Genomic DNA, 20974 nt, shown 5'->3' with positions numbered 1-20974 from the left:
TATTTACCAACCTTTTTGCTTCTGCCTTTACTGAAAAATCAGCACATTGAAGGGAAGAAAGCAAAAGGCTATTGCAAAAAGTAAAGAAATAATCTGTTCCCTACATATCACAGTAGGTATGAGAGGTAGTAGTGGACACTAACTGCACCAGGAGGGATTTAAGTTAGGAAGCAGAAAAAGCTTTCAACTAGTATGGATAATGAGCAACTGGAATAATTTGACTGGGGAAATTGTGGAGTCTTAATCTTTGAACCTTTCCAAGGACAACTCGGGCAATTTGTCAGGAGTAGTCCATGATAGGAATAGCATCTGTCACAATGTGACTCTGACCTGGGGCAGAAGGAAAGTCCAGGTGATGCTCTTGAGGCTCCTTCACTTTTTTATTTTTCTATGACTTATTTAGTTTACTCTTATTCAGAAAACTAATAAACAAAATCATAGCTACTGGCTTTTTGTTACATGCATACCTGCAATCTCCAGAATTCCTGATTGCCTTTGGGAAGCATTATATGGCTATTGTTGCTATGTCAATAATTTTTATATCACCTGTGGGACAAGTTAGGATTTGTAAATAAACATATTGTCAGGCAAATTTAAATCAGTCTTTCCTTTGACTTCAAGAGGAGCTCAATTGCAGAATGTAGATTCAGACAACTAAGTTGACAGCTGGTCTCCCAGGGCTCCCTTTGTATGATGGGCACTTTCAGGAAGCAACTGAGAGCATGAGACTAATTTATTTCTTCTGAAGACTAGCCAAATAACTAAGCAGGTTATTAAAGTAAATCAAATTGGAAACCAATAGTCGGACAGTGTTAACACTCTCCTTCCACACCTTCATAATGCCTAACTTACTAAGCAATAAATAGCCAATATTTAGAGAGAAGATATGAAAATAGATTGAGGAAAAAATAGCATTAAATTAATCACATCCACAGAGTTTAAAGATTTTGCTGCAATCTCTCCTCCCATTTCTGTACCATAAATAATATCAGGGCAAACTAACTGTTTTCCCTTACAACTCAATGTGAAAAAATTTCTGAAATAGGCTGGCTATGTAAATATCTAGTGAGGACTAAAAGAAAGCAAACCTACTCTATTTTGGCTCCCAGTCAGAGCGGTAGTAAAAATAAGATAGTGTTAAATAAATATGCTTTAGGACTCCTTAGATGTGTTTTATAGTAAGAATAAAGTAAACACACTCAGCATAATTTCTTTCAAGGCTTTTTGAGATGTAGATTCCCATAGTTAAGTTACAGAACAAAATTAAAGAACACAGAAAAAGTTTTCTCTAGCCTTCAGCTTCCTGGTCTGCGTCAATTAAAATTATCCTAAGATCAAGAGTGGTCCTCTTTCGGTCCATAATATGCAATATTTTTTTTCTTATCTAACAAGGTCTAGCTGAGTAACTCCTCAACATTGAGAGAATATTGGTGAGTGAAAACATAATATTTTCTTCTTACTATTCACTTAAAACAGTTGTTCAGAAGACTTTCAGGTAGCCTTCTGCACATGATGGGATTGTCTAAGGAATAAGGATGAGGTTGTGACTGAACAGCACAAGAAAGAGCCCAGGACTGCGTTGTTAATTAATTAGTTAGTTAGTTAGTTAGTTTGTTTGTTTGTTTTTATGAGATAGGTGTATCATAATTTCATCAAATTTTTAAATTGTTATTTATATTCCATCTCACTGTTTCAACTGGATATCACATTTCATTGACACGTTTATTCAGCACAGCCTCACTGAGCCCCGGGGTAAACAGTCTCCCACTCAAAAGTGAAAATTCACAGTTTAATAGGAAAATAACATGTTTGCTACTACAAGTAATGGAAAAGTCCACACAACTTTCAGGGACTCTAGTTGGAATCGTGATAATAATTAGTACAGCCATGAGACAGTTTTGACCCATATAATCAAAAGGATATGTGTCACATTAATACTGTCATTACCGTGTAGGTTAACCTAAACATCCATATTTATCTTTTCTTAAATACTTCTTTAAATATATAATTCATATTGATGCAAAAAAAATTTAGTTAGTTAGCTTGCAGTATGAATGCAGTACTAAAACTTTTTCTTTTTTTTTCTTTTATTTCCTTGTCAACCAGCTTGTGAATCCTTGCCACAGTGACAAAAGTATCTTTGATGGCAGTTGCCTTTGGGGTCTCCCTTGTGCTGAGGGGGCTCAGAGCCACTTCCACAGGCACCATAATGTCAGGTTATTGAGGGGTTTGTTGCACCCTGCTGCTGCTGCAAGGGGAAGGATTGTTTCTCTCCAAGATCTCTCATAAAAGGATATTGCTTCTTGACTGCTGGCAGGAATGTTTAACGCCATCCATGCAAGTGCCCTGCAGAGTTATGCAGGTTAACAACTTCCACAGCTTAGATAATGCTGCAGGAATTGGTGCTGAATAAATAATTCATGTAGACTTCTTATGGCTGAAAAAAAAATACAAAACTTGTGTAGTTTGACTCAGATTCAAGCTGCTGTTAAAGTATTAGGTTTTATCACAGATGTCATTTTTGCCTATTTATTTCTTTTGACACTTGGCCTTTTCCAGAGGCTTGATGGCAGTATAATAGAAACTTGATAAATGGATCCATACATTGTTTTCATTCTTTCCAGATGTTTCCTTCAATATGCAGAAAGCTGCAAAGTTCAAATTTTAGTATCTCTTACAAGACAAGGAGTGCAGTTCAGAAAACAGTGTGGATCCTTATTTGGCCAGAAATTATGTTTATTTTGGTTAGAATGGGACACGCATCAATAGACACATTTAAAACAAAACAAAAAAATAATGAAAAAAAGAAATCTATAAAGTTTTTCAAAGAAACCAGTTATGGAAAATACTAAATGCAGTTTTTATTGTAGATGGGACAGCTAGTACTGTCTGCTGACTGCCTCTTCCTGACACCCACGAGTATACTCTAGATGCATTTGGTTAGTGCTGCTTACCCATGCATTACTACCACTAGCTGTTGTAATAACAGCAGGCTAAATAGAAGCAATGTCTACAACCACTCTGCAAAATTTCCTTGTGTCTGAATATAGACTGTGCTTGTTTTTTTATAGGGTCTAGATGCAAAACTTTGAATGACAGTCACGACTAAATGATGTAAAAAAGGGTTGCACAGAACATTCAAACCTTTAGTAATTAATTTAAAATCCTGGGACTTATCTGACACAAAAATTAATAAAAATGAAAGCACGGACAAGTTCTATTTCCTGCTGCTATGTTATGCAACCCATTTTCTCTTTAGAAATTAGGCCATAAGAAGTTACTGAATTGCAAAGTAGTTCAGCTGGTATTTGCATCCAAATATAGAAACACTGGCTATAATAACCTACCAGTATAAAGGTTACTTCAAAAGTCCTGTCGTTATCTTCTTGTATGGTTGTCATAACATTTCTTCATATAAATATGTGAATGAATAAAGTCGTTTTAAGGAGATATTGAAAGAGTTTTTTCCTTTCAAAGTTTGCATATCCTGAAATGCCCAGATTTCAGGAGCACCTGTTTTCTCACATGAAATCTTTATATAATTTGTTTTTCACCTTTGTGTTTTATTGAGGTACACAGCTGTGGATTTTTGGTTTAACCTTTTAGAAAGAAACCTGCAGCCTTATAGTTTTGTTACATTCAAAAATATAGAAGGCATTGTCCTACAGAACTGGCAGCTTTTCTACTTAAAAACTCATAATTTAGTTAAGCCCTCTAAAAGAACTGTATTTCATATATGCTGAAAATACCCTTTATGCTTGTGTTACTCCTCAGAGAATCTAAAGATGAAAATAAAGTCATTTATTGCATAAGGAATAGTGACTGTATTGGCCATTAACCTCAATAAGTTGCCTAGACTAGAATGGGGCATATAAAACACTCATAGTAGTGAGATTTGACAGTACAAGACATTTATTCAAGCCAAAGTACTGCTTATAGAAAGGAACTCACAGATATCTGTACTCACACTACTCTGTGCTGCCATCTTCTCCAGTCAGATAATTTGTTTTCTGCTTCATACAATATTTGAGCGTTATGCCCCAGGCACTTCATTTTCTTACAACAATTTCCTCTTCTCCTACAATAATAGTACTGAAAAAAAGTGTTATTCTTTATTAACTCATAAACGAATTTTTGTCCTTTAGCATTTTACTTACAACTTTAAATGTAAGTATAATAAAATAATTAGTGGGGTATACATTATACCGCTAATATGAAGAACACTTTGTTAAAAATTAAACCCTTTGCACATTTATTTTGCATGTAGTAGCATACACACATTTCTATTTTTTAAAACTGTTGAAAACTATATTAACTTTTCAGAACAAGAAAAAAGAGAATGCTTCCATGACTAACTTCCTCCAAGCCTCTGGTTGAATGCAAATATCAGTTTATCTGTTTCTAAAATTTTATGTAAATGCATGCAACTCCAAAATGTTTTGCAAAAGTGAATTATCTTCTGGAGCCCAGTGATACAAATCCTCTGCTGCTAGGTACTCTTCCAAGTCTGGCAGAATTGGGCTGTTAATACTTAAAAAAAAAAAAAAGTGAAAAAGTTGTGTGAAAATACTGTGTAAATTATAAATTCAAACACTCAGAAGTTAGAAACTGTCTGTTTAGTTAAATTCACTCTCTCTGTTTTTGTATAACTGAATGAAAACCCAGGCATCTTTCCTCATAATACACAATTGTTTTCTGCAGGAACCCTGCCTTCTCTTGTGAATCAGTTTTATGGTACTGTTTGAGTGCGGTGATGTACAGTTCTTAAATCCATTATTGAAAGCATCCACTCATCTACTGCTTGCTTAGCACTGTCTCAGTCTTGAAATAATTTCTTTGACAATTTTTATGATTTTTAAGATCTTAAACTTCTAAGATTTTTGTCAAGACCTTAGAGTTACCCACAGCTCTTTGTGAGTGCTCCAAACATCTTAAGTCTGAACAAAATTCACATGCTTAATTCTTAATCCACATATATAGAATGCTAGAACTGTAGAATAATTTGGTTTGGATGGGACCTTAAAGGTCATCTAATTCCAATCACGCCAGTGTGAGCAGGGAATGTTCCACTAGACCAGGTTACTCAGACCCCCATCCAACCTGGTCTTGGACACCTCCAGGGATGCTCTCTGAGCAACCTGTCCCAATTCCACCCTTATAGTAAAGAATTTCTCCTAATATTTAATCTAAATCTCCTTTAGTTTAAGGCCATTTCCCCTTGTCCTGTTGCTACCTCTCCTTGTGAAGTCCCTTTCCAGTCTTCTATTAAGCCCCTTTATGTACTGCACATAAATCAGCTCAGTATCAAGATATTTTTCCACCTGCATCTTTCCTGGGACTCACTTCAGTGAGTTTTCTTAGAAAATAGCTACAGGATGAAGTCTTGTCCAGAATGTAATAAGGCTGGCCATGAAATGCAAATCTTCTTTAGTGATATATGGTGTCTGTAATAAAAGCCTCCTAATGAATTTTATGTTGTTTTTTTGCAAAAGGAAACTACTCCAGATAGGAAGGCACTAGCCACAGAGGACGACAGCTGGTGATTGATTTTGTCTCCCTCATTCTTGTTGATGTTTCTGAGTGCTGTATGTGTGCTTGGATGAAAGCGTTCTCCTTTCATTGCTCTGCTTTTCAGTGGAAACTGCTGTAATTACTCAACTTCGTAACAACCAGCTACACATGGTTGATCAGGAGTGGTTTCTAGCATGGACTGAATGGAAGTCTTTGGATTTTATCAAGACCTCCATCAGCTTCCTGCCCCAAATGGGAATGAGAGGGCGTCGTGCCCTCTCTCAGCATTGCTCAAACCTGGGCTTCATTTTGAAGTACCTAACTTCACTCATTTGTGTGTCTTTGCAGTTGAGATTGAGGGTGATCATAGAGCATATAGGCTCAGAGCAAACTCACTTTGGGCATTGCCAGTAAGCAAGAAACTTTCTACAAGCGCTGCCCATATATCATTACCTCCTAGCTGCCACATGTTGCTTCTCAAATGATTGAGAGTGGACTACTTAGAGGACCCCAAAGGCTGCTGGTTATGCGGTCAAGAGAAGGGAGGTGGCTACTCCACTTGAAGTTAACAATAAGCTTTTGTTGAGTAGCGTTCTCAGAAAATGATTAAATATTAATTATTTTTCTTTTAGATGTTAATTATCTTTTTTTTAAGACCAAATTTTCAGCTACCTACAGACTGTGTTCCCTAGAAAAACGGGATGTTTGACTGGTCAAGAGGGAATGTGTTGGTCATTTCACAACTTGCAAAGTGACAGGCAAGTAAATCTGAAGCTGAGAACAGGGCGCTATAAAGGGTAGGTAGGAAATATCACTCACCCATAAGAAGCAGCATGGAAAATTCATCACAAATCCCCTTGTGCGTAGAATGAGCCTTAGGTGAGCCTGTGCTAAGGATGGAAACGTGAGGATATAAAGCTTGTTCCTGAGGCTCACAGGATCCACAGACTGGGAAACAAGGATTTTGAAAGCTATGACCCCAACCCAGCACTGTAGGAGTTTAAACACAGCTTGGATGGGGGTGTGTGCCTTAAATCCTAGTCTAGGCACAGCGTGGAGTGGGAGGTCATCATAGAAATACCTGATCCAACTCCAGGAGTGGTGATGTGTCGCAGTGACACTTTGCAGCTTCATAGGTAAAACAGCAGGGTTAGTAGGTCTTTTGTCAATTTTGTTAGTCTGTTAGTTTTTTCCCATTTTCAGTTTCATGTCAGAGCTCCATAACATCAAACTCCTTCTGTATTTGGATACCAAAATGTGAAGAGAATCAATTGGAATTCTCTGGTGACACTGGTTTTCATGGGAAAATGAAAAAAAAAAAAAAAGCTAAATTATAGAAACTTTAATTTTTCAGAGAAATATGTTAGTTTCTTTTGATGAAACAGCCCAGAAGACAGCTTTCTGATAGAAACCCTAGAAACCCACTGATTGCTTGCCTGCTGTTGGAGCTCAAACTCCCCACCTGTGGATTTGACATAACCCCACCTTCAAAGCTCTGGATCACACAGCACACACACTTTGCCAAGGAGACCAGCCATCAGCTTTGAAGGAGTGGAAAGACATTATGGAGATGAGGAAACAAAATTCAAAACGTACTCTCTAAGTGGAAGAAGCTGTTCAAACATGGAGCTGTGTCACACAGCAGGTTAATGTTTGAAACATAATGTACAGCCCAAAGAATTTAAATGCATTTTGGTCCTCTTTTAAAGCCTAAACTTGGACTCTTCTCTCTTGCACTCTCCCTGCCATGGAGCGGAGCACTTCAGAGTTTCAGAAGCAAATCCCAAGCCACCTAGTTCCCAGATTCCAAGCACTGGTTGTCCCTGTCTGAATGGTCTCTCATATGAGAAACTATTGGAATATGGGCTGTCATTCTCAGGATCTTAAGATCCAGTGTATTTTGGAGATTTTCTGGGAAGAACATTGGCTATAAGTAAAACAAACAAGCATTTTTATTTCTCTTTATGCTTTTATTTCCTACAAGAAGCATGAAATATGTGGTTTGTTTGGAATTTTAACTTTTTTCCCAGTCCCCAGAGAAGTCAGTTTTTCTATAAAGTGGAGATTTGAACATGTTTTGTATGTTTGTGGGCAAGAAGTGGATATTTGACCCTGTTTGTTCATTTTCCTTTATATGTAATATATTTTTCTTTATCACAAGTCTCTAAGGAAGCTAAAGATGATACTATTCTTCTCATTTTATTAATTGGAACCTGGAATAAAGGGAATAGAGGCAAAAATGTTGACTTTAATTTAAGAGTGAATTTTTACACTTTATATACAAGCAGGGTTCTTATTGACCTCATTAGCAAACCTTGACCTCAACTCTTCTGAGCATCAAATATCACTTTTGGGTAGCCAGAAACAAATTTCAGTTAATGTAAGGTTCTCTTTATTTTTTTTAAAGGCAGAAGAACAATCTGATTTTTTAAAAGTAGCAGTGAATCATAACAACCAAGAAATCATTTTAGCCTAATTTTCTAAGACAAGTTTTTGTTCCTGTCTGTGCACACACAGTCACATTTGTCCATTTTTGAACTTACTGATCAATTTAAACAAAGACCTGACAAGAAAGTATAGATTTCAGAAACAACTGAGGTAGTTATTAACCAACAGTTATCGTTCATAGTTAAGTACAAGTTTTCAAAAATCACAATTGCCAGGGTGTGCAATGAAGGAACAGGGAAAAACTCTGTGACACTATCTGATAAACCACCCAGCTCACAAATTCTGCAGCAGAAGAGACAGAGGTCCCATGAAAGCCTCTTGCAGTGCATGACCTGATTTATTAACAGTTCATTCTACACTGTAATCTGAATGAGGCTTGGGTAATGGAGGGAAAAAAAGAAAAAAGTGCTGTGCTTATGTATTAAAAATATGGGTACTGAAAATGTACACATCTATGGGTTCTGCTGGTAACTTTTCCTGTTAGCCCCCACTAAAATCTCAGTCTGGTTTTAGTCCTGCCTTAAATGCAAAGCACACAAATGCCAGTACCAAGACAACACTTTAGCACACTGGGGTAGGAAGCACAACCTGTCTGTCCTCAGTGAGGATCCTCATCAGCTAAAGGGCATCATGGCTTCCCCTACCAATTGGAAAAATATTGATTCCATGTTTTGATACCACACTCTCGTTCTCTAGGTGTTACGAGGCATGGTGGAACATGATATTATCCCTACTGTCACTGATAATGACAGTGGGAGCTGTAGGGATGGGCTGTTGGCCCTGCTGCGCCGTAGTCCCACACCTCTCTTTAGTCAGAGGAGTTCTTGGAGACTCAGGAATGATGGTCTCTGTTCCCTGCTATACAAAGGAATGGGTCTCATTAGTCAGATTCTATGACCTCTTACTCCTGCAAAAGGAAACTTCAAATAATGCCCTATTCTGCTTCTGCAGCCCTCAGATGGAGCATATGCATTTGTTCCTGGAGATGCAGTCTTCTTCTCTCTGCAGGCTACAAAGAAAAGGGTCATGTTCTCTATCAAAGAAAACTGCAGAAAATTGACTGCCAGACTAAAAACTACTCACTGTAGTTATGAAAAGATCATTTTAAGGGATCATAATTTAAGAAAATATGAACAATATTTTTTATGTATGAGAAAAAAAATGAAACTCATGACATGGAAGCAAATTGTCTTCCAAAGTTCATGAAGTCTTCCCAGTACTGAAGTACTGCAGCTTCTCTTCTAAGGGCTGCAACAAACAAAACTTGTTTAAACACCAGGTTACACACTAAGAATACCTAAAAACTATACTTTTTCAAATAAAGAGTTCAGCAAAGGTACTGAGCATATCTGGTAGCTTGGCAAAGTCATGAGTCAGTGAACACAGGGCCTTATTATAGAGTTTTGTGCAATTTCTCTTACACTAGGTTTTCCTTGATGGTAGATGAAGACTACTTCAAAAGCAAAAGGCACAGTCATATAACCCAGACAGGCACGAAGGAATGTAAATTTTGCTTGCACGTATGCATTTAATCTATGAGGTTTATGCTAGCAAGGATCACTCATGAGGCTAAGAGTTGCAGAATTTTAGCTTTATTCATGCAATATAACACATGGCTGATTCACTGAATGCAACAACATGAACCCAGAAATTTTTGGCCAGTATAACTCCAGAATTAGAAAAAGATGTGCCAGGAGATTGTCTCCTGTTCACTCAGAAAAAAGTTCAGCAAGTATTACGCTGTGTTCTGCTGCCCTAATCTCCTCTGCCTGTCCTTCAAAAGAAGCTTGTATCCTTCCATTCCAGTACTCCAGTCATAGGAGCCATCCCACCATGTCTCCATGATTCCAGTAAGATTGTAGCCCTGCAGGCATGTGCACATCTCTCACTCCTGTTGTTTATTCCCCATGCTGTGTGCATTTGCATAGAGCCATTTAAGTGGGACCCCCCCGATGAAGCCAACTCACTGGCTGGAGTAGCTGGAATTCCTTTGTGCTGCTCTTCAGGTGCTCTCCTGCTGATCTGTGATCCCGCTCCAGCTTCTGGGCATCTCCTGCTGATACTGGCATGAAGGAATTAAATTATGAATAATTCATCTTGGCTGTTTTGGAAAATAATTTGTAGTTATAAATAGTAACATATAATGGACTGGTATCACTGCAACATGTCACAAATTGTCTGTTTGATACTGTTATTAATAATGACATAACTTTTGTTTGTCCAACTGGATTCTGTTCCACACGAAGTTATCTACCCATGATTTTTAAGATAATAACTTGCCATTTACCACTTGAAATACCATAGTTTGAATTTGTAACAAACATATATATCTAATCCAGAGAGCTTGTCCTTCTAAAATCAGGTGAGGCATTGATTTAAGACATTTCTCATGAAACATACATGAAAAAATTGCAGCAACTTTGCTTTGAAAATACATTCCTCAAGAAAACAGGCCTCCACTCTGGAACATATGCTAGATGAGTTCAGTTCATTTCAGCCTAGGCAACCTCAAATATCCCTCTCGTCATTTGCAGAGTATTTAGGGAATTATACGAGTTCTTCTTTAAACTTATGTCCTAAGCAATTCATTGATGGTATCTAGAGTGGTATAAGATCTGCAGAGTTCAGAAAATCTGGCATGTCTCTTGTGCTATAAGGTCACAGCATAAGTGAGAAATTACTTAGAAGCTTGACACCTTGCAAACTGAAATATTCAAGGAATGGCATTGTTGGAGGTGGTCCTGGTCTTTATGAACTTACTCCTGAGGATGGACCTTTTAATTTTTGTGGAACCACTCACAAGAATAAGTAGCCTCTAGCATACAGTCTACATCACCAGACATTAAAAATGTGGCCATTTTACATTTAAATATTTGTAGTAGCTCTGTTTGCAAAATGAACAGTAAAACTTCTAGGATGAAACTTACATTTATGCAACTGTTTGCAAAAGTATAAGTTTTCCTACTATACATTATTGGAATAATTTAATGGTATTCAATTTACTGGAACTATATTACTTTAAATATTACTTTTTATTATGTTATTTTCTAAAATAAGTTGTATAGAGGCCAGGAGACATTTGTTGTGTTATGTCAAAATCATAATTAATATTAAACAAAAATGTCTCTAGAAGCGTAATACATAATTGGTTCAATCCATTTTTCAGAGAATGAGTCTGTGCAAATGAGGCTTTCTTTATATACTCATATACATAGCAAATAGTCTTAAAGTGTTAGCATAGTCTTTAGGAACTCTCAAGTGTACATTTAACATCCGAGATTCATTGTATCTGGCATTTGCACAACTGTTGTCTCTAAAAGCAAGTAATGTGAATTGTCACAACAATGATTCTTTAGGGAATGCTTCTTTCTACCATGATGGATTCTATTTTTCTGTGAAATTTTGAAAATTGAACTGTTCGTGGTAATAGAGTTTAAACTCCTCCACTTCTCCAAACAGAATTCATTTATGTACATGCAGTTGGAGCACATCTGCACCCAGTTAACTGCTTTCAGTTAGCAAAATCAGCTGCTTTCAATAATTACACGCATATGTGAGTTCCTGAATCACATTCACTTTATAAAATGTTACATCTATATGTAACATTTTTTTTAACCAGTGTAGTAGATAAAATTTCCCATATTCATGGCTTCTTGAATTAGCTTTCACAGAATTTCTACACTTCTTAAGGAGATATGTAGCATATGTCATACTGATCCCAACAGATTTTAGGAGCAGGCTTGTGGCACTATATCCAGAAAAGGCCAATGCAAATACACACCAACTCAAGATGTGCTTCTGCAAGCAAAAATCCTCATAAAAAGTACTTTGAAAAGGGAGGCACAGTACATGAGAAAGTGTTTTTAACTCACCTCTCCAAAGGTGCCAGCTATTCCGTCTACACATACACTTAAAAAAGAAAATTACTTAGAAAAGCCCACAGTTTCTTCCTTATGCTTTTAATTCTTCTTCAGAGAGGAAAATTTCTTATGAAACCAGACAGGTTTTTAGGCTCAGGGTTCTTCAACCAGCTCATAAATAAACAAATAAATTGCCAGCTAAATAAATAAATAAATATTTTAATTGTTATTACTGTTCAGTCTGTCTCCTTTTGGTTTCATGTTGCATGGTCACCAATCCAAATACCTTCCTATTAGGCATAAACTTTAGACTGTCCTGACTGCAACAACAGTAAAAAACAAACAAAAAAGCAAAATATTTAATTTTTCTAGTTCTGAATAGCTCATACCACTCAAAAAATAGTCAGGACCAACAAACGCATAAGTATCTGGTCAGTAAAATTTCATATGTTACTTTGTGAAAATTGAATTTAAAATATAATCTTACACTTTTTAAATATACCAGCTTGTTTTTTTAAAATACTGTAATAAACCCAATATGATAGAGAATAGAACAATGTGGCTTGTAAAGTAGAAAACAATTAGATACCAATGGAATCCTTGATTTCAGAGGAACAAGATTATGTCATTTATTTCTCTGGACTTTTTAAAAAAAGAGATTATAAATGTATCAAAATGATAAGCATAAATATGATGCTATACTTTCATTTGAAGAGTTTGAGTTTTCTGCTATAAACCATATAACCAAGAATAGTAATGGACTAACATCAAAACACACACATCTTAAAATGGCTTCACAAAGACACAGCTCCTAAAATAATTATTTTAGTTTTGAAGACTGGTTCCACCAAATCCTAGCTTTAATGTATTTTTCTCCCAAACAATAGTGGTTTTAAATTTGTGTTTGAATAAAGCATTACAAAAAAATGTAGGATTGTCAATAGAATCTGAAAAGAATCTCCACTGCATTTCATATTTGATGAATGAGGAGCTGTCTAGTTTCCATAAAGGCTTCTCTCTGAGACAGTTATAAGTATGATGCACCACCCTTGGACCATGGCAATTTGGAGGGTTGGCATATGAATAGACCTGAAGGTCGGAAGTGATTGATGTGATGATCTTGTCTGGCCTTCTATACCACAAGTGGCAAGCATCCTCAGAAACAGTATTAGTACCAGAACTTGAAACATGTTTCATCTTATTTTGAAAACTGCATTGTAATCTCCCTTGAGAAGTCTGTTTCAATGTGTAGTTGTACTTCCTGCTTGGAACTTGCGTCTTATTTAATCAAGTCATTGGATCTATTTGTACCTTTGCCTGTCATACTGAAAAACCTCTCTCTACCCATCTTTTCCAGATACCAGAGTAGCACGTAAGTTCTTGACCTTCTTTATAATAACATGAAAAGAGGAGTTGATATCAGAAGAGAAGACCAATGGGCTGTGATTTAAGACCAAAAAAGAAGTGGCATCATTATATAAAAGACTCATTTCTATGCTATGAAGAAATATTGTTGAGCAATTGAAATAGGCACCAGTGCTATGACACCAGGAAAAATCCACAGATATCTGAAGATTTTCTAGAACAGAAAGGGAACAGAGAAAACATATGGAGATTCTTCACAGAAATTTCTCTCCAAAAAATGTGAAAGACAAGCATATTGAAGTTGAATCTTTGGTTAGGTAAACAATGTTTCAAGGACATTTTCTTTCATAGAGTCATAGAAAAGAAACCTAGTGCAACACAAAACTTTTAGCTACTCCCCTTTCAAATACATGTTAAAAAAAATCCAAAGGTAGAGAGGCTAAAATTCTAGTTTCCTTGACCCAAAAGTGCTTGCCTGTTTTGAACAGTGTTTCATCTCAAATGCTTTTATCCTCTTTTTCTCCTTAAAAGAGAGAGGGCATGAACTCACCTTATAGTGGAAAATATTTATTGGAACATGAAGAATCAATCACATAATGACTGGCATCAAACAGAGGTACTCTGAGCCTTTAAAGATGGAGACACCATGTCACCCTCATAATCTAATTTTGATCCCTTCTGGATGAAAGTAATCATTACTATTATTGCATTTTATCCTTTCAGAGTGTTTCCTCCAGAGTGTTGCCCTAATTGACTTTTCTATAACTACGACAGTATTTTTATGCATTAAAAGTCACATTAATAAATAAACATTATAATTATAATGCTTCCAGCTGGGAATATTTTAGTTAAAGGTCATTTTTTGTTCAATAGGTATGTAGTTTAAATGTTGTCAAGTTTAGAATTAAGAATATAAAATACAATTAAACTTCCTTTTATCTCAAATGTTCTCCCTGAAGTTATTCCAGGACGAGTATTGTAAAGAGCATAGGCAAACTCACCTTCTGCAGTAAGGTTTCATGTGTTGTGTGTCGAAGTTTTGTGAAGGACAATTCTTTTCACACTAAACATGATATTTTAGACAGAAAGAGAAAATAAACTGAAGAAATTATATAAGCCATATATTATTACAAAAATCATATTTTAAAATTATTTAAATTATTTAAAACTTTAACATTGAACAGAAAAATATTCAGGAGTGATATTCAGCTCAAACTACATGAGCATATCTAACTCACAAATTTCTTGTTCTTTCCCATCTTTATTAAATTTTAATTACATTATTACCTCTAGCTAACTTTTAGGTTTTCAGAGAATGCATTCTGTTTCCAAGGTATTGGCACATCAGCAGTTGCCATTGGATCTGAAATCTGGACACTGGAATCTACAATACCAAAAGATTCTTTCAAACCCAGTATTTTGTTCCAGTACTGTGTTACTTTCATATTCTAGTGGCAGTTTAGAAGGTGAAGTCACTAGATAAATCACCAAACTGGGAAAGGAAAGAGGAAACAATGTTCACTGCTTAATTCAAATGCACAAATTATTATAGCAATTAATGTAAATTTAAATTTTTTTATAGAAGAGATTTAAAATTAAAAAGAAAAAACAATCAAAAACAAACAGCAAGAGCAAGATGAGTCTATCAGTTTTTAGGCTATTGGCTGGGTTGTATAAAGGGTTTATTCTACATTTTTCCAATACTTACTTCATCACTTAGGGCAAGTGCCCCGAGGTGGAGGTGACACAGCAAAAATTCTGAAAACGTTATAGCCTGGATGTGTATTAATGGAGAGCTGTCAGAGAGGACAGCTACAGCAGAGTAGAGCAGACCCTCTGCCAGATTTCAGTTTTATGAATTTGAATCAAGTTAAGGGAAGGAGTTCTAGGGATTCTGAAAAAAAGCCTTTGAAAAATACTGTATTTCCATTTAAAACATTTATTTCTGCAAAATCTACAGTTTGAGAATGAAACATATGAGTTCTGAGAGTATGAATGGAGAATTCCAGTAAAGTTAAAGCCATGCTGGATATGCTGTCAGAACACAGAATCTGCAAAAGTGCATGGGAAATGGATTTTCTTTCCTATTTATAATTGACGTGTTGAATATAATTGTGCTGTGTATTTGGCTAACCATAGAGCAATCTGCTTCATATTGGTTAGTCTGACACCATCATGACTGTAACTTCTATATATTGTTTAATAAAACTGCTGATTTTCACTCTTTTGAGACCCTCTTGGGTCTCAGTATTCAGACCTCTTGGTGTCAGTGTATTTTAAATTTACTGTGATTACTACTCCAGTAATAAGGCATAAATGTGTATAAGTATCCAAAATATGAGACAATGGGTTTCAATAATTGGCTGCTACCTCTAATATTGCTCTGATTTTAGACACTAAGCTGTATCATTTATTTACACAAATGTTTGATTTTAAGCTCATAAGTCTTATTCTCTGGCCAGTAGAGGATACACTACCTCCTCTTAAATGCCCTTCAAAGTCATGCAAAAGTCAAGAAAATCTTAACAAATCTATGATCTTTTCCTTCAAAAAAAGCAATTTTTCTATAGGGACATAAAAAGAGGGTGGAGGAGGTTACAAATTCCCACACAAAATTGTGAGGAATTGCATACACTATACAGTATACACTATACACTAACAGCCACACCTCGAACCCTAGAGATCAATATTTTCATATTTGTTAGAAAATCCTGAAGAACCTATACTGGAGACTGCTTTTACCAATCAACCTCTCCATAAATGTCACATCACAACAACACAAACCATTAAAGCAGTCCATAACATGCCTTTGAGATCTCTTGAGCAAGCATATGGTGTGCCTTTTCTGCACCCAACCAGGAGCATTACAGTAAAAGGGTTACTTTTACTGTGATCCCCTTAATGACAATATCTTCCAGCAATGTTGTGTTGTAAACAAGGTCATCTAATGGCCTAATCAGCTCATCTTCCCTTTGGGAAAAATGCATGTTATTCATTTGGGTATAAATGAAGCTGCAGCTAGAGGGGATGCAAGTGCTTGGAGACATCGGGCTAGGCACAAAAAAAACTAACTTCAAAGAACACGGTCAATTTTACACTATTTATTTTGCTATAAGTATGCCTTATTTGGAAGAAGAAAACGTAGCATCAGTTAGGGCAGGCTTATCACACCTGAGTTCCCATGAAGGATGCTCTCTTTTCCTGATTTTGTGAGGAGAAGCAATCTCTAGGATGCCAAAATGAAAAGTGATCCTAGCGACACACTGATGGCATCATTGTTGCATTTTGTTAGCAGCTTTCCCTTCAGAAGTAAACCTGCAAGGCTAAGCACTTTGGGTCACAGTGCATAACTGAAAAAAATGAATTGATAGATAGTTATGCTTGAGCACTAGCAAAAGGTAAGAGTAATGGTAAGTGTAATAAGTTTGAAACACCGGGAACATACAATTGTTCTGAAATCCCATTATGAAGATATATTATTATTAGGTTCTGCTGTTGCCTCACTAAGAGAAGGAATATAAAACACAAATCAGTGGGCACAAAGGTTGGGATGAAATCTTAAGACGTCTGTTTTCTAAACAAACTCACAAATCACTTCCTTCACTTGGAACGGCAGCTGCACCATTTTGAAGAGCCCCAAGAAAGAGGACGTAGAACACATGTCTTGCTGTTTTAGACTCCACAATCTAACTGGAGAAACTTGCCTTGTGCCAATAGGCATTGCAAACAACTCACTCAACTTCTCTGCCAATATGGCAATTTGCATAGCATTACCCATAATGCTTCAAACTGTGCCTTTTCTTTGAAAACAGATTTAATTGAGCCTTGCTGAGCTGCATTAATGTGTCTGTTTAAATTGAGCAAATCTAATTAGCTCACATGAAAGTTATGCCACCTCTGGTGCAGCAAAGCTAATGCAATTAAAGTCAGCCAGATGTATTGAGTATTGTAAACATGCAGTCTGACTGGTGGAGAATAGCTCAGTATTCATCAGAGACTGGACAGTTTTGTAACACATTAACAACAGCTGCACTCTCTACAGTGTATAAGTATATATTGTGCTGTATATATGAGTACTTTAAAATTCCTTGGTTTCTGCATTCTTCAACAATACTTGTTATAAGATTAGAACAATCTCATCTATGTGTGCCAACCCAAGCCCACTTTTTTTTTTCAATTAGACCACTATGTATTTATACAGCATTGCTACAAAATCAATATTTACTAAACATTGCACAGAAAATTACTATTTATATTGGAAATAATTTCTAAACTCCTTGACTATTTACATGCCTTTATGAACTGGATTTCTAAAAAAGCTGTATGTAAATGGATAACTGGGAAAATGTCAAGGTGCACTTCAAAAATAATCAGAAGATGCTCTAATAGGGAAAATATATATATTTTAGATAATTAATTATTTTCACTACACACTCCTTCAATCAGATACCACTTCCTAGTTAACTACTATCTATAAACAGGTTAGCACTCGAGATGCTCAGATAATGTCTTTTTTTAATACTGATTTTTTTTTTAATACTGATTTCAGTATCTGGTTTTGTACATGTCATGCAAAAAAAAGTATTTATAATTCTTGAAAGAAATACTTCAAATCATACTTTTTCTTTGAAAACCCCAGTTAGAATAGCTGCAGATTTGGCTGCTTCTTTGCAGTCATTTTTTGTCTCTGCTTTGCATTCCCTTCCCAGAATGCCAAGATGAATAAAAAAGATTTGGCTTCTTCCCCCATAATTGATAATCTTCTTCTTCCTCATTTATTAAATTAAGCTATAATTGCTCTCAATGGTAATCAAGTCCAGTGTTTCACGCTGTGAAAGAGATACTCAGTGGAAACGAAGGTAGGTTGTGCTCTCTTTATTCTTCTTAAATCTTGAACACACCATTTTCTAACTTCTCAATTCTTCTGTCTGTAAAAATGGACATAGTATTACCTAAAAAAATTATGAATTTTGTTTCCTTATCATTTCCTGCCCTAGAAAGTCTGAGATATAAACATTATAGTATGAAAGTTACACGTAAAATTGAATTTTTTAAAGTAGTAAGTTAAACATTGATTAGAAAAATAGGTATTCACAAAAAATCTTGGGTATAGATTTTTAAAATTACCAGCTTTTGAGAGTAGAAATAACACCTATAAAAACAGGGAAATTTAATGAGGAATTAAATTCCTTTACATGTAAGTAAAAAAGTCATCTTAAACATGTTCAAAAGAAGGTTTTCAGTATTTGGTTTAGCTGTGTACCTCAAGTTCTAGACTTTATTTTGTGAGGATTTCTAAAGGTAACAAGGTAGCAAAGCCAAATGTAAATGTTTCTTTACTGGATATTTAGATTTTTCTATGGAGTTTTCACTACAAAGAAGGAAAAGATTTGTTGAATGGATGGGATAACACATCCTTTCTTTCCCTGGTGTTTTTCCTGTCTGATATCCTGAGATCCTGAAATAAGTGACAACAGCTTCAAAGCTGCCCCAAATGCTTTGTCCAGTGATCTGTTATTTTTGTTACCCCATGCTGAGATGCCTCCCCTCAGCATACAGGCACCTTAAGGAGCAGCTGGGATACCAGTACAGGCTTTCCACCCTTCCTGCACTGAGGGTGTTGTAGAGCTACTTCCCTCCCACCCCTCTTCTCCCACGCCAGATCATAGCAGAAGGGTTGCACTGGTATAAGGAGGTGCATTCCTTTAATTAAATTGAATTATACTTTGTTTGGATGAAGGAAGAAAGCATGAGCAGGGGGAAGGATTTTAGGGGTTCCTTTGTTTCTTGTTTGTTTGTTTGTTTGTTTGTTTCAGCTGCTGGACACAATATAGATTCCCTTGATATTCTTCATCTTAATTTTATAAAAGTACCCTTCTGTTGGGTACTAACAGACTTTCATTACCAAAAACTATTAACTGGTTTGGCCATCTCTTAAAAGTCACCATATGAAGAAATGTCAAACTGCTTGACACTTCATAGAATCATAGAACAATTTGGGTTGGAAGGGACATTTAAATGTCATCTAGACCAAATGCTCTGCCACGGCCAGGGCATCTTCATCTAGATTTAGAGATTATGACTAGAGGGTTGCCAACAACCTAACAGGCATAATACAGCAGAGAATGCTGTAGCAGTGGAAGATTACATGTACACAGGCACTTCAGACTGGACTGACAAGCTGTAGTCAATCAATGTGATCTGGAATTTAGTAACTCTAATATAAGAATGAGAACCAAGATCCTAAACACATGGCTTACAAAACAACAGAGGAGTAGCATTTCTAGCCATTTTTAGAGTTGAAAGGAAACTTTGTTATTACAATAAAGAATAATGTTTTAAGAATATTATAGTGAGACACAAAGGTGAAATTCAGACTGTGAAAATCTTGACTGAGATAATAAAGAAAATCTATCTTCAAGCTTTAGTCATTATCTGCTTTTTTGCCAGGTTAATTGCATCCTCAAAGTAATGCTTAGGTCTTTTCTTCATCTCTATTTTGCTGTATTTCTAACATGTATCCAAACACGTGTAACTTTATTAATATAAGCATACTAATATTTGCCTAAGTGCAAACTGAACTCCAGATTTAGCTTTAGGAAAACACCTGCTTTCACCTCAAACACCAAGCCTGCTGGCTAATTTCAGTCCTTGGATGAAAGTATTTGGCACTCCAATACAATAGAGATCACAGAGGCCTAGAGTCACACTACATGAAAGTTTCTTTATCAGGTACAGTAACTGCAAATAACTAAGAAAGTCCTGTGTAATACAACAATAAATTTTATCTACTTCCCCCAGAAGCAAGGATTCCCTCTCGCTTATCCCGCACAAGGACTGGTAAGACTCAGTTTGGTCCAGACCTTAAGCCATAATAAAAACTTGTCTCATACAAAAAATAATTAAATATCATCCTTATTTGCTAATATACCCATAGAGGTCACACTCAGTTTACATATTTTGGCTGTGCAAATTGTATTTGAACCATTTTGCTATGTGATTCTAATTAGAAAATTGCAAATTTATAAACAAATCAGGGTGCCAAGTCAGCCTGTCATACTGATTATAAGTGAAGTGCAGAAGATAAATTGATTAAGCATTAGTTATAAAAGCAGAACAAAGTACCACATCAGGCACCAGAATGCAACACAAAACGCAGGTGAAAGGAAAAGAGCAGTGATACTGGTTAGCATAAACTGGAGAAAAAAGTGACAAAAACACAGCATAAACTGAAGAAGTAACATGGATAACATATAGCAAACTCAGATCTTTTTTATTGGCAGCAAGTACATAATATCTGAAAATAAAATGAAAACCTTAGCTTACTAAAATCAATTTGCAAACCAGCCCTTGGGAATTGTGCTCATATCATTAGAGAAGATTTACTTTTGCAAGATACATCAGGTCCTGGCAATCACATTAGTTATTAAGACAACATCTTAAGTTATTTATACAATGCTCTCTGAAAAAGTGAGAGTGCATGCTTAATGCAGGTAACAGATAATAAAAATAAGATTGCCTTTCCTAGCAGATGCAAAATCTGAAACTTTATATCTAGTTCAAGGCAGTAATCCAAGTAGAACAAGCTAAAATTCCCATTACCTCCACTCCAGAGCTGGGAGCAATATCAGCTTAAGTTGAATAAGGATACAACTAATTGTAATTGGGTTGGTCAGTTGGAAAGCTTGCTAAGGATATTTTGACAGAAGGCTCTTTTTGTAAAATAAATAAATAAATAAATAAAAGAAAATATCCACTGACCAACTCGAACTGAAATGTTATAGGGAAAG

General features: G+C 35.9%; 1 long non-coding RNA gene across 1 annotated transcript in view; it reads right to left on the bottom strand.

The window, feature by feature from the left end:
* Nucleotides 1–9571: 9571 nt before the first annotated feature.
* LOC108446492 overlaps nt 9572–20974 on the bottom strand; it is a 44180-nt gene continuing 32777 nt past the window's right edge. Inside the window, exons 2-3 of the long non-coding RNA XR_001861703.1 lie at nt 14186–14247; nt 9572–10021 (exon numbers count right to left, since the gene is read on the bottom strand). This is a non-coding gene — a long non-coding RNA (uncharacterized LOC108446492). The remainder of the gene's footprint in view (nt 10022–14185; nt 14248–20974) is intronic.

This window comes from Corvus brachyrhynchos, unplaced genomic scaffold, assembly GCF_000691975.1.
Source record: "Corvus brachyrhynchos isolate BGI_N302 unplaced genomic scaffold, ASM69197v1 scaffold32, whole genome shotgun sequence".
Taxonomy (NCBI): domain Eukaryota; kingdom Metazoa; phylum Chordata; class Aves; order Passeriformes; family Corvidae; genus Corvus; species Corvus brachyrhynchos.
Note: the sequence above shows the minus strand (reverse complement) of the source record. Positions and strands in the feature narration are given on the sequence as shown.